Source organism: Mobula birostris, chromosome 13, assembly GCF_030028105.1.
Source record: "Mobula birostris isolate sMobBir1 chromosome 13, sMobBir1.hap1, whole genome shotgun sequence".
NCBI classification, from domain to species: domain Eukaryota; kingdom Metazoa; phylum Chordata; class Chondrichthyes; order Myliobatiformes; family Myliobatidae; genus Mobula; species Mobula birostris.
The window spans coordinates 100,672,275-100,685,590 of NC_092382.1; the positions used below are offsets into that span (position 1 = coordinate 100,672,275).

The following is a 13,316-nucleotide window of genomic DNA, read 5'->3' on the forward strand; positions in this document are numbered from 1 at the left end:
ACGTTTGGGTGGCCTTCCGCAAGCTTCTCACGGTAAGTTGCTGGAATTTTGTTCCATTCCTTCAGAAAGAACTGGTGTAAATGAGTCAGGTTTGTAGGCCGCCTTGCTCCCACACGCTTTTTCAGTTCTGCCCGCAAATTTTCGATCGGGTTGAGGTCAGAAAATGATGTCAAGTCTGGGTCATCCTTGGGAGCAACTTCCAAACGCCTGAAGGTACCGCGTTCATCTGCACAAACAATAGCAGGCAGGTATAAACACCATCTACCTGCTTATCTGCAAGATAGAAACATAGAAACATAGAAAATAGGTGCAGGAGTAGGCCATTCGGCCCTTTGAGCCTGCACCGCCATTCAGTATGATCATGGCTGATCATCCAACTCAGAACCCTGCCCCAGCCTTCCCTCCATACCCCCTGATCCCCGTAGCCACAAGGACCATATCTAACTCCCTCTTAAATATAGCCAATGAACTGGCCTCAACTGTTTCCTGTGGCAGAGAATTCCACAGATTCACCACTCTCTGTGTGAAGAAGTTTTTCCTCATCTCGGTCCTAAAAGGCTTCCCCTTTATCCTCAGACTGTGACCCCTCGTTCTGGACTTCCCCAACATCGGGAACAATCTTCCTGCATCTAGCCTGTCCAATCCCTTTAGGATTTTATACGTTTCAATAAGGTCCCCCCTCAATCTTCTAAATTCCAGCGAGTATAAGCCTAGTCGATCCAGTCTTTCATCATATGAAAGTCCTGCCATCCCAGGAATCAATCTGGTGAACCTTCTTTGCACTCCCTCTATGGCAAGAATGTGTTTCCTCAGATTAGGGGACCAAAACTGCACACAATACTCCAGGTGTGGTCTCACCAGGGCCTTGTACAACTGCAGTAGTACCTCCCTGCTCCTGTACTCGAATCCTCTCGCTATAAATGCCAGCATACCATTCGCCTTTTTCACCGCCTGCTGTACCTGCATGCCCACTTTCAATGACTGGTGTATAATGACACCCAGGTCTCGTGGCACCTCCCCTTTTCCTAATCGGCCACCATTCAAATAATAATCTGTTTTCCTGTTTTTGCCACCAAAGTGGATAACCTCACATTTATCCACATTAAATTGCATCTGCCATGAATTTGCCCACTCACCCAACCTATCCAAGTCACCCTGCATCCTCTTAGCATCCTCCCCACAGCTAACACTGCCGTCCAGCTTCGTGTCATCCGCAAACTTGGAGATGCTGCATTTAATTCCCTCCTCCAAGTCATTAATATATATTGTAAACAACTGGGGTCCCAGCACTGAGCCTTGTGGTACCCCAATAGTCACTGCCTGCCATTCTGAAAAGGTCCTGTTTATTCCCACTCTTTGCTTCTTGTCTGCCAACCAATTCTCTATCCACATCAACACCTTACCCCCAATACCGTGTGCTTTAAGTTTGCACACTAATCTCCTGTGTGGGACCTTGTCAAAAGCCTTTTGAAAATCCAAATATACCACATCCACTGGTTCTCCCCTATCCACTCTACTAGTTACATCCTCAAAAAATTCTATGAGATTCGTCAGACATGATTTTCGTTTCACAAAGCCATGCTGACTTTGTCTGATGATTTCACCGCTTTCCAAATGTGCTGTTATCACATCTTTGATAACTGACTCTAGCATTTTCCCCACCACCGATTTTAGGCTAACCGGTTTATAATTCCCCGGTTTCTCTCTCTCTCCTTTTTTAAAAAGCGGGGTTACATTAGCCACCCTCCAATCCTCAGGAACTAGTCCAGAATCTAACGAGTTTTGAAAAATTATCACTAATGCATCCACTATTTCTTGGGCTACTTCCTTAAGCACCCTGGGATGCAGACCACCTGGCCCTGGGGATTTATCTGTCTTCAATCCCTTCAATTTACCTAACACCACTTCCCTACTAACATGTATTTCGCTCAGTTCCTCCATCTCACTGGACCCTCTGTCCCCTACTATTTCTGGAAGATTATTTATGTCCTCCTTAGTGAAGACAGAACCGAAGTAGTTATTCAATTGGTCTGCCATGTCCTTGCTCCCCATAATCAATTCACCTGTTTCTGTCTGCAGAGGACCTACATTTGTCTTAAGCAATCTTTTACTTTTTACATATCTATAAAAGCTTTTACAGTCAGTTTTTATGTTCCCTGCCAGATTTCCCTTTCCTAATTAAGCCCTTTGTCCTCCTCTGCTGGACGCTGAATTTCTCCCAGTCCTCAGGTAAGCCACTTTTTCTGGCTAATTTGTATGCTTCTTCTTTGGAATTGATACTATCCCTAATTTCCCTTGTGAACCACGGGTGCACTACCTTCCTTGGTTTATTCTTTGTCAAATAAGATAAAACGGATATCTTTTCCATGGATGCTGTCTGACCTGCCGAGTTACTCCGGCATTTTGACGTGTCTGTTCGTGTGTCCCATCAAAGTGTGTGTGTGTGTGTGTGTGTGTGTGAAACAGCGTCTCATATGGACGGAGAGGAATATGTGAGGGATACGAATTAGCTGGAATTGTGTGAGAGACGGAGGGCAGAGAGGGCGGGAGAGGGGGATTGGAGGGAGGGAGACGTGGCTGAGAGAGAGAGAGAGCGAGGAGGAGAGCGAGAGAGAGAAGGAGGCAGTGGGGGGAAGCGGAGGGTAGAGGGTCAGGGGAACATACAGGCGGCTTAGGGCGGTGGAGAGAGAGGAGGGGAGAAAAGAGGGGCACCATATGGAGCGACCGAGAGAGAGAGAGAGAGAGAGAGAGAGAGACTTCATCTACAATATCAAAGTTCGTGTTTGTGTGTGTGTGTTGTGTGTGGGGGGGAAATGAAGTCAGATAGAGAGAGGAATAAGTGAGGCTTATTAATTAGCTGGAATTGTGCGAGTGACGGAGGTTACATCTGCAAAATAGACAGATATTAACATGACTGCGTGTCTGCGGGGGCGGGCAGGCGAAAAGGGAGAAAGAGAGATTTAGAACAACGCAAATATCCATAACGTGACTCTGCGGTGGAGGGACTGATCGGATAGTATGAGTTGTCCACACACGGATGGGTGAGCGGGAAAGGTTCCACGCGTGTCCTGTGACAGGGAGCGAGTGGGCCGGTGGTTCTATCAATAGGCGGGGATCCACCAGGAACGCAGTCACATCTGATCTGCATTTTCCACCCGCTTCTCCATCGGCTCCCTCCCCCGGCGGTGTCGGTAACCCCGGTTTGTTATTGGACTCAATGGGCGCAAAGGCCAATGTCGCCCCCCGCCCCAGCGATTTGAAGGCCGGACCCGGAGCACTCAGCCGGGTTTGGGTGACGTCCGATGGCGTCATACGGTCTCGAGGAACCTGTGTGTGTGCATTTTCAGGAAGGGGAAATGGCGAGGGTTTTGAAGGCGGAGGGACGGCCGGAGAGCGAGAGAGGAGGGGCAAGGGGTAAGAGAAAGAGTGGCAGAGAGGCTCGGGAAGGGAGAGGAGGAGGGGTCGAGTAGGGAACGAGGTAGAAAGAGGGAAGGGGGGAGGGTGTCGAAGGGAGAAGGGTGAGGAAGACATAGCGCCGAAGAAAGGGGGCAAAGAAGGGAGTGTTATGGAGAAAGTGGGGAGAGAGAAAGCGAAGGGGGAGAGCTGGAGTGGGGGGTGGTAGTGGAATTGGAGATGGCGAGAGGGAGGGAAAGCGGAAGAGGGGCTGAGAGAGTTAGGACAAGCCGTGAAGCGATGGGGTTGATAATTTGATACGGTTCACCCCGAGGATGGAAATGTCAACTGCTTGGGACAGAGGATAAAGATTTGGGGGGGTGGGGGGGGGGATGTTGTAGCTGTTTCTCTGCGGTGACAACGCCTCGTTCGGTCACCAGAGGGGGCTGCAGGCCAGGAAATGAACGCCAACCTCACTGGGACGTTCCAGCAGGCAGGTAACTTAGTCATAGTCATACTTTATTGATCCCGGGGGAAATTGGTTTTCGTTACAGTTGCACCACAAATAATTAAATAGTAATAAAACCATAACTAGTTAAATAGTAATATGTAAATTATGCCAGGGATTAAGTCCAGGACCAGCCTATTGGCTCAGGGTGTCTGACCCTCCAAGGGAGGAATTGTAAAGTTTGATGGCCACAGGCAGGAATGACTTCCTATGACGCTCTGTGCTGCATCTCGGTGGAATGAGTCTCTGGCTGAATGTACTCCTGTGCCCAACCAGTACATTATGTAGTGGATGGGGGACATTGTCCAAGATGGCATGCAACTTGGACAGCATCCTCTTTTCAGACACCACCGTCAGAGAGTCCAGTTCCATCCCCACAACATCACTGGCCTTACGAATGAGTTTGTTGATTCTGTTGTTGTCTGCTACCCTCAGCCTGCTGCCCCAGCTCACAACAGCAAACATGATAGCACTGGCCACCACAGACTCGTAGAACATCCTCAGCATCGTCTGGCAGATGTTAAAGGACCTCAGTCTCCTCAGGAAATAGAGACGGCTCTGACCCTTCTTGTAGACAGCCTCAGTGTTCTTTGACCAGTCCAGTTTATTGTCAATTCGTATCCCCAGGTATTTGTAATCCTCCACCATGTCCACACTGACCCCCTGGATGGAAACAGGGGTCACCGGTACCTTAGCTCTCCTCAGGTCTACCACCAGCTCCTTAGTCTTTTTCACATTAAGCTGCAAATAATTCTGCTCACACCATGTGACAAAGTTTTCTACCGTAGCCCTGTGCTCAGCCTCATCTCCCTTGCTGATGCATTCAGCTATGGCAGAGTCATCCGAAAACTTCTGAAGATAACAAGACTCTGTGCAGTAGTTGAAGTCCGAGGTGTAAATGGTGAAGAGAAAGGGAGACAAGACAGTCCCCTGTGGAGCCCCAGTGCTGCTGATCACTCTGTCGGACACATAGTTCGGGGTCTAGGGGGGTAAAATTTGGACGGGCTGTTGTGGGGGGGGCGCGTTGGAGTTGGGTTGCGGTAGCGAGTAAATGGTGCGGTGTTCTGGGAGGGAGAGGCAGGAGGGAAAGGCGATGGGAGACAGAGGAAGAATGAAAGATGGAGGGAGGAGAAAGGGGAGCTGAGAGAGTGACAGTGAGTGAGAGAGAGAGAGAGAGGGAAAGGGCGAGAGAAGGAGTATCTGCAAGAGAGAGATTGAGTATATGAAAAAGAGCAAGGTGGTGGGACAGAAAGAGAGAGAAAGAATGGGTGCCGGGGCGGGGGGCTTGAAGGGATACCGGGAGGAAACATAGAAACATAGAAAATAGGTGCAGGAGTAGGCCATTCGCCCCTTCGAGCCTGCACCGCCATTTATTATGATCATGGCTGATCATCCAACTCAGAACCCTGTGCCTGCCTACCCTCCATACCCCCGATCCCTTTAGCCACAAGGGCCATATCTAACTCCTTCTTAAATATAGCCAATGAACTGGCCTCAACTGTTTCCTGTGGCAGAGAATTCCACAGATTCACCACCCTCTGTGTGAAGAAGTTTTTCCTCATCTCGGTCCTAAAAGGCTTCCCCTTTATCCTCAAACTGTGACCCCTCGTTCTGGACTTCCCCAACATCGGGAACAATCTTCCTGCATCTAGCCTGTCCAATCCCTTTAGGATTTTATGCGTTTCAATCAGATCCCCCCTCAATCTTCTAAATTCCAATGAGTATAAGCCCAGTTCATCCAGTCTTTCATCATATGAAAGTCCTGCCATCCCAGGAATCAATCTGGTGAACCTTCTTTGTACTCCCTCTATGGCAAGGATGTCTTTCCTCAGATTAGGGGACCAAAACTGCACACAATACTCCAGGTGTGGTCTCACAAAGGCCTTGTACAACTGCAGTAGTACCTCCCTGCTCCTGTACTCGAATCCTCTCGCTATAAATGCCAGCATACCATTCGCCTTTTTCACCGCCTGCTGTACCTGCATGCCCACTTTCAATGACTGGTGTATAATGACACCCAGGTCTCGTTGCACCTCCCCTTTTCTTAATCGGCCACCATTCAGATAATAATCTGTTTTCCTGTTTTTGCCACCAAAGTGGATAACCTCACATTGAGAGAGAGGGCTGAAACAAAGGAGGAGAGAGAGGCGAGAGGGTTTGGGAGGGAGAAGTATGGGAAAAGGGGTAGTAACAAAGAGCGAGGGCCGTGCGAGCGGGAGCTCGGGAGAGGGGTTTGGGTTGGAGAGGGCCAGAGGGAGGGTGAGGTGGGGAACGAGGGGAGAGTCGAGTTAGGGAAATCGGTGGCTGACTTTTAACGGCGATGAGAGGCACAGGCGGTGTTGACAGTCAGAGACTGTTCTCTCACAGGGTGGAAAAGGGCAGAGCCGCGGACCGGGAGCTGCTGCGGGAGGCGAACTTAGTCAACACACATCAAAGTTGCTGGTGAACGCAGCAGGCCAGGCAGCATCTCTAGGAAGAGGTACAGTCGACGTTTCGGGCCGAGACCCTTCGTCAGGACTAACTGCAGGAAGAACTAGTAAGAGATTTGAAAGTGGGAGGGGGAAGGGGAGATCCAAAATGATAGGAGAAGACAGGAGGGGGAGGGATGGAGCCGAGAGCTGGACAGGTGATTGGCAAAAGGGATATGAAAAGATTATGGGACGGGAGGCCCAGGGAGAAGGAAAAGGGGGAGGCGGGAAAACCCAGAGGATGGGTAAGGGGTATAGTGAGAGGGACAGAGGGAGAAAAAGGAGAGAGAGAGAAAGAATGTGTGTATATAAATAAATAACGGATGGGGAACGAGGGGGAGGTGGGGCATTAGCAGAAGTTAGAGAAGTCAGTGTTCATGCCATCAGGTTGGAGGCTACCCAGACGGAATATAAGGTGTTGTTCCTCCAACCTGAGTGTGGCTTCATCTTTACAGTAGAGGAGGCCGTGGATAGACATATCAGAATGGGAACGGGACGTGGAACTAAAATTCCCCGTGTAGGCAAATGTAGCGCTGGGTCGGAGAAAAATTCCCTGGGACGACAATGCCTCGCTCGGCCACCGGAGGGGGCAGCAGACCGGGAAATGAATTAGCGGGCAGGTTAGACCGGGTCCAAGAGGGTTAAATTTTCGGACGGGCTGTTGGGGGTCGGGTGGTAGGGGTGGTGGGAGGTTGTTTGCGATGGCGAACAAATGGTGCCGTGTTCTGGGATGGAGAGACAGAGGGAAAGAAGCTGGCGGAGAGGGAAGGGGTGAAAGAGAGAAGGGAGACGGAGGGAGAAAGGAGACGGGGGAGAGAGGGAGATAGAGAGATAGAAAGAGAGAGAGAGAGAGGGGGAGATAGAGAGATAGAAAGAGAGAGGGAGAGAGAGGAAGAGTGAGAGAAAGAGAGACTGAGAATTTGAAAAAGAACAACGTGCAAGAGTGCGTGGGAGAGAGAAAAAGGAAGCTGGAGAGGGAGTTGTCGAGGGATTTTGGGGAAAGGGAGTAGCAGGGGGACTGTTTTCTGTTGAACGCCCTTCTCAACGGGACATCCCGGTAGAAGAGGTTGAGACAGGTACTATGTTGCAGTTTAAAGTTAAATTGGACAGCTATGTGGACAGGAAAGGAATGGAGGGTTATAGTCATAGTCATAGTCATAGTCATACTTTATTGATCCCGGGGGAAATTGGTTTCCGTTACAGTTGCTCCATAAATAATTAATAGTAATAAAACCATAAATAGTTAAATAGTAATATGTAAATTATTTATGCAGGAAATAAGTCCAGGACCAGCCTATTGGCTCAGGGTGTCTGACCCTCCAAGGGAGGAATTGTAAAGTTTGATGGCCACAGGCAGGAATGACTTCCTGTGACGCTCTGTGCTGCATCTCGGTGGAATGAGTCTCTGGCTGAATGTACTCCTGTGCCCACCCAGTACATTATGTAGTGGATGGGAGACATTGTCCAAGATGGCATGCAACTTGGACAGCATCCTCTTTCAGACACCACCGTCAGAGAGTCCAGTTCCATCCCCACAACATCACTGGCCTTACGAATGAGTTTGTTGATTCTATTGGTGTCTGCTAACCCTCAGCCTGCTGCCCCAGCACACAACAGCAAACATGATAGCACTGGCCACCACAGACTCGTAGAACATCCTCAGCACCGTCCGGCAGATGTTAAAGATGGTACTTAATTAGGCTGAGGGCTGAGTGCAGGTCGGTGGGACTAGGTGAGAGTAAGAGTTCGGCACAGACTAGAAGGGCCGAGATGGCCTGTTCCCGTGCTGTAATTGTTATATGGTTATACGGTAAGAGTTAGTCCAGGTTTAGAGGCGGGGGTGGGGGCGCAAGGAGGGGTTGAAGGGGTGGGCAGTGCAGGGGGCGGGGTGTGCAGAGAGGCGAGGTTTTGGAAATGAAAAACATGCGTTCTGGGAGGGAGAGGCAGCGGGGCAGAAAGAAGGGGAGATGGTGTGAGAGAGGGGAGGAAAAGCGGGGTGAAGGAGAGGAGGGGGAGGCGAGTCAGTTAAGGAACAGGAGGGAGGGAGGGAGGATCAGTGATCGGAAAGTGCGAGGAGGCAGTAGGGAGGTGGAGGAAGGGGAGGAGAGAGAAGGGATGGGAGGGAGGGGTCGAAGGGAGACGTGGGGGAAGAGAAAGAAAGGAGGACAGAGGAAGAGGGTCCGAGAAGGAGCGACATGGAGAAATGGGGGAAGGAGAGAAAGCGATTGGGAGAGTCGGGGAGGGGCGAGTTGGAGAAGGCGCGAGGGATGTGGAGGTGGGAGAGTGGGGTGATAAGAGTCTTCTCCCATCCCGTAGGCCCCACAGGAGCCTCCGCTCCCGCACCGGCAGGAACAGGAAGAGCTTCTTTCCCGAGGCTGTGACCCTGCTGAACCTCACATCACAGCGCTGAGCAGTATTACACCCATATTGTACCGTCTCAGTACTTTTATATTTGTGTGCTGTAGCACTTACTTCTTAGAAACATAGAAACATAGAAAACAGGCGCAGGAGTAGGCCATTCGGCCCCTCGAGCCTGCACCGCCATTCAGTATGATCATGGCTGATCATCCAACTCAGAACCATGTACCTGCCTTCCCTCCATACCCCCGATCCCTGTAGCCACAAGGGCCACATCTAACTCCCTCTTAAACATAGCCAATGAACTGGCCTCAACTGTTTCCTGTGTTGCAGAGAATTCCACAGATTCACCACTCTCTGTGTGAAGAAGTTTATCCTCATCTCGGTCCTAAAAGGCTTCCCCTTTATCCTCAATCTGTGACCCCTCGTTCTGGACTTCCCCAACATCGGGAACAATCTTCCTGCATCTAGCCTGTCCAATCCCTTTAGGATTTTATATGTTTCAATCAGATCCCCCCTCAATCTTCTAAATTCCAACGAGTATAAGCCTAGTCGATCCAGTCTTTCTTCATATGAAAGTCCTGCCATCCCAGGAATCAATCTGGTGAACCTTCTTTGTACTCCCTCTATGGCAAGAATGTCTTTCCTCAGATTAGGGGACCAAAACTGCACACAATACTCCAGGTGTGGTCTCACCAAGGCCTTGTACAACTGCAGTAGTACTTCCCTGCTCCTGTACTCGAATCCTCTTGCTATGAATGCCAGCATACCATTCGCCTTTTTCACCGCCTGCTGTACCTGCATGCCCACTTTCAATGACTGGTGTATAATGATACCCAGGTCTCGTTGCACCTCCCCTTTTCCTAATTGGCCACAATTCAGATAATAATCTGTTTTCCTGTTTTTGCCACCAAAGTGGATAACCTCACATTTATCCACATTAAATTGCATCTGCCATGAATTTGCCCACCCACCCAACCTATCCAAGTCACCCTGCATCCTCTTAGCATCCTTCTCACAGCTAACACTGCCACCCAGCTTCCGGTCGTCCGCAAATTTGGAGATGGCGAAACTTTTTATTCGCAGTTATTATGAAAATAACACTACTCTTTGCATTTCTGGACAGATGCTAACTGCATTTCATTGGCTTTGCATCTGTACCCGGCACAATGACAATAAAGTTGAATCAGATCTAATCTAAGCTGAAAAGAGGTGGGTGACTTTTACGAGACGCAGAGAGACCCCATGCGGGATTGACAATGAGACATTGTTCTCCGCTGGGCTGGAGATGTCAAATATCAGGGAAAGGCGGGCTGAGGTCAAGCGGGTGGAGGAGGTGGGAGCAGATGCTTATTGTTGGGCGGAAGGCTCCGTTCCTGCGGTATGGGCTCCGTATTCCACATATTGCGGGTTGCTTCTCCCGGCGGTGACATCGCCTCGTTCGACCACCAGAGGGCGCAGCGGACCAGGAAATGAACGCCATCCTCACTGGGACGATCCAGCCTGCAAGTCAGACCGGCTCCGGGGGGAGTTAAATTCGGACGGAGTGTTGGGTATAGGCGGGGGGGGGGGGAGGTGGTAGTGTGGTGGAGAGGGATGGGGGGTAGCGAATATATAGTGCGGTGTTCTGGGAGGGAGAGCCAGAGGGAACGAAGATGGAGAAAGGGAAAGAATTGACAGAGAGAAGCGAAGGATGGGAGGAGAAAGGAGATGCGAGAGAGGGAGGGACGGGAGGGGGTGGGGAGAGAAGGTGGGAAAGAGGGAAAGAAATATGGAGTGAAAGAGAATCGAGGAAGGAGATGGAAGGAGGAGACCCGGCAGGAGGGGCTCGGGAGAGGGGAGAAGTGGGAGACCCGGTCAGGAAGGGTAACTGGCGAGGGGTTTGAAGTATGTGGAGGGTGGGCGGGGGAGGGAGGGAGGGGCAGTGGAGGTAGGGAGAGGGAAAGAGTGGCAAGGGTGGTAGGGAGAGCGAAAGAGGGCGGAAGGGTTCCGGAAGGGGAAAAAATGGTGTTGGGTAGAGAAGTTGGTAGAGGGGCCGACAGAGGGACGGAGCGAAGGGGAGGAAGATTTACAGGGGAAGAAATGGGGTAAAAAAGGGAGAGGGTTCGGAAGGAAGAAACATGAAAAAAGTGGGGAGAGAGAACGCCAAAGGGTAGAAGGCGAGAGGGAGGGGAGGAGGATGATAGAGTTAGGAAAAAGCGGTGTGACTTTAATAAGATGCAGAGAGACCCAGATGGAGTTGATAATTTGAAAGCGTTCACCCTCGAATACCAGGGGTAGGAAGGTAAAGGTCTTGGGGTGGCAGAGTTGGGCGCGGATGCTTGGTGTTGGGCGGGAGACTCCGTTCCTACGCTCATCCGTAAGGCCGGTGATGTTGTGGGGGTGGAACTGGACTCTCTCACGGTGGTTACTGAAAAGAGGATGCTGTCCAAGTTGCATGCCATCTTGGACAATGTCTCCCATCCACTACATAATGTACTGGGTGGGCACAGGAGTACATTCAGCCAGAGACTCATTCCACCGAGATGCAGCACAGAGCGTCATAGGAAGTCATTCCTGCCTCTGGCCATCAAACTTTACAACTCCTCCCTTGGAGGGTCATACACCCTGAGCCGATAGGCTGGTCCTGGACATATTTCCTGGCATAATTTGCATATTACTATTTAACTATTTATGGTTTTATTACTATTTAATTATTTATGGTGAAACTGTAACGAAAACCAATTTCCCCCGGGATCAATAAAGTATGACTATAGGTTCCGAATTGCAGTTTGCTTCTCCCGCCGGTGACAACGCCTCCGTCCGACCACCAGAGGGCGGAGCAGGTCAGGAAATAAACGCGCTCCACACTGGGACGTCAAACGGAGTTAATAGCCATTTAACCATATAACAATTACAGCACGGAAACAGGCCATCTCGGCCCTTCTAGTCCGTGCCGAACGCTTACTCTCACCTAATCCCCACCGACCTGCACTCAGCCCATAATCCTCCATTCCTTTTCTGTCCATATATCCATCCAATTTAACTTTAAACGACAACATCCAACCTGCTTCAACCGCTTCTGCTGGAAGCTCATTCCACACAGCTACCACTCTCTCAGTAAAGAAGTTCCCCCTCCTGTTACCCCGCATTAGGGTTAGGGTTAACAAAAGAGTTAACTTTTGCCCTTTAACTCTCAACTCATGTCCTCTTGTTTGAATCTCCCCCACTCTCAATAGACAAAGCCTATCCACGTCAACTCTATCTACCCCCCTCATAATTTTAAACACCTCTATCAAGTCCCCCCCTCAATCGTCTACGCTCCAAAGAATAAAGACCCAACTTGTTCAACCTTTCTCTGTAACATAGGTGATGAAACCCAGGCAATATTATAGTAAATCTCCCCTGTACTCTCTCAATTTTGTTGACATCTTATCTATAATTCGGTGACCAGAACTGTACACAATACTCTAAATTTGGCCTCACCAATGCCTTGTACAATTTCAACATTACATCCCAACTCCTATACTCAATGCTCTGATTTATAAAGGCCAGCAAACCAAAAGCTTTCTTCACCACCCTATCAACATGAGATTCCACCTTCAGGGAACTATGCACCATTATTCCTAGATCCCCTCTGTTCTACTGCATTCTTCAGTGCCCGACCATTTACCATGTATGTCCTATTTTGATTAGTCCTACCAAATGTAGCACCTCACATTTGTCAGCATTAAACTCCATCTGCCATCTTTCAGCCCACTCTTCTAACTGGTAGAAGAATGAGGGGAGATTTGATAGAGGTATATAAAATTATGTTGGGTATAGATAGAGTGAATGCAAGCAGGCTTTTTCCACTGAGGCAAGGGGAGAAAAAAACCAGGGGACATGGGTTAAGGGTGAGGTGGGAAAATTTAAAGGGAACATTAGGGGGGGGGCTTCTTCACACAGAGAGTGGTGGGAGTATGGAATGAGCTGCCAGACGAGGTACTGGAGGATTGGAGGTAGGCGAATGTTGTCCCTTTGTTCAAAGAAGGTAGTAGGGATAGTCCGGGTAATTATAGACCAGTGAGTCTTACGTCTGTGGTGGGAAAGCTGTTGGAAAAGTTTCTTACGGATAGGACCAATGGGCATTTAGAGAATCATGGTCTGATCAGGGACAGTCAACATGACTTTGTGAAGGCAGATCGTGTCTAACAAGTCTGATAGAGCTCTTTGAGGAGGTGACCAGACATATAAATGAAGGTAGTGCAGTGGATGTGATCTATATGGATTTTAGTAAGGCATTTGACAAGGTTCCACATGGTAGGCTTATTCAGAAAGTCAGAAGGCATGGGATCCAGGGAAGTTTGGCCGGATGGATTCAGAATTGGCTTACCTGCAGAAGGCAGAGGGTCGTGGTGGAGGGAGTACATTCAGATTGGAGGATTGTGACTAGTGGTGTCCCACAAGAATCTGTTCTGGGACCTCTACTTTTCATGATTTTTATTAACGACCTGGATGTGGGGGTAGAAGGGTGGGGGTCTGGCAAGTTTGCAGATGACACAAAGGTTGGTGGTGTTGTAGATAGTGTAGAGGATTGTCAAAGATTGCAGAGAGACATTGATAGGATG

The 13,316-nt window shown here is 49.6% G+C and overlaps 1 long non-coding RNA gene across 3 annotated transcripts in view; it reads right to left on the minus strand.

Annotated features, from left to right (window-relative positions):
- LOC140207767 (uncharacterized) overlaps nt 1–13,316 on the minus strand; it is a 73,436-nt gene that overhangs the window by 93 nt on the left and 60,027 nt on the right. For all 3 annotated transcript variants that reach the window (XR_011888651.1, XR_011888650.1, XR_011888652.1), the window contains exon 3: nt 1–226. This exon is cut by the window's left edge and continues 93 nt beyond it. This is a non-coding gene — a long non-coding RNA (uncharacterized lncRNA). The remainder of the gene's footprint in view (nt 227–13,316) is intronic.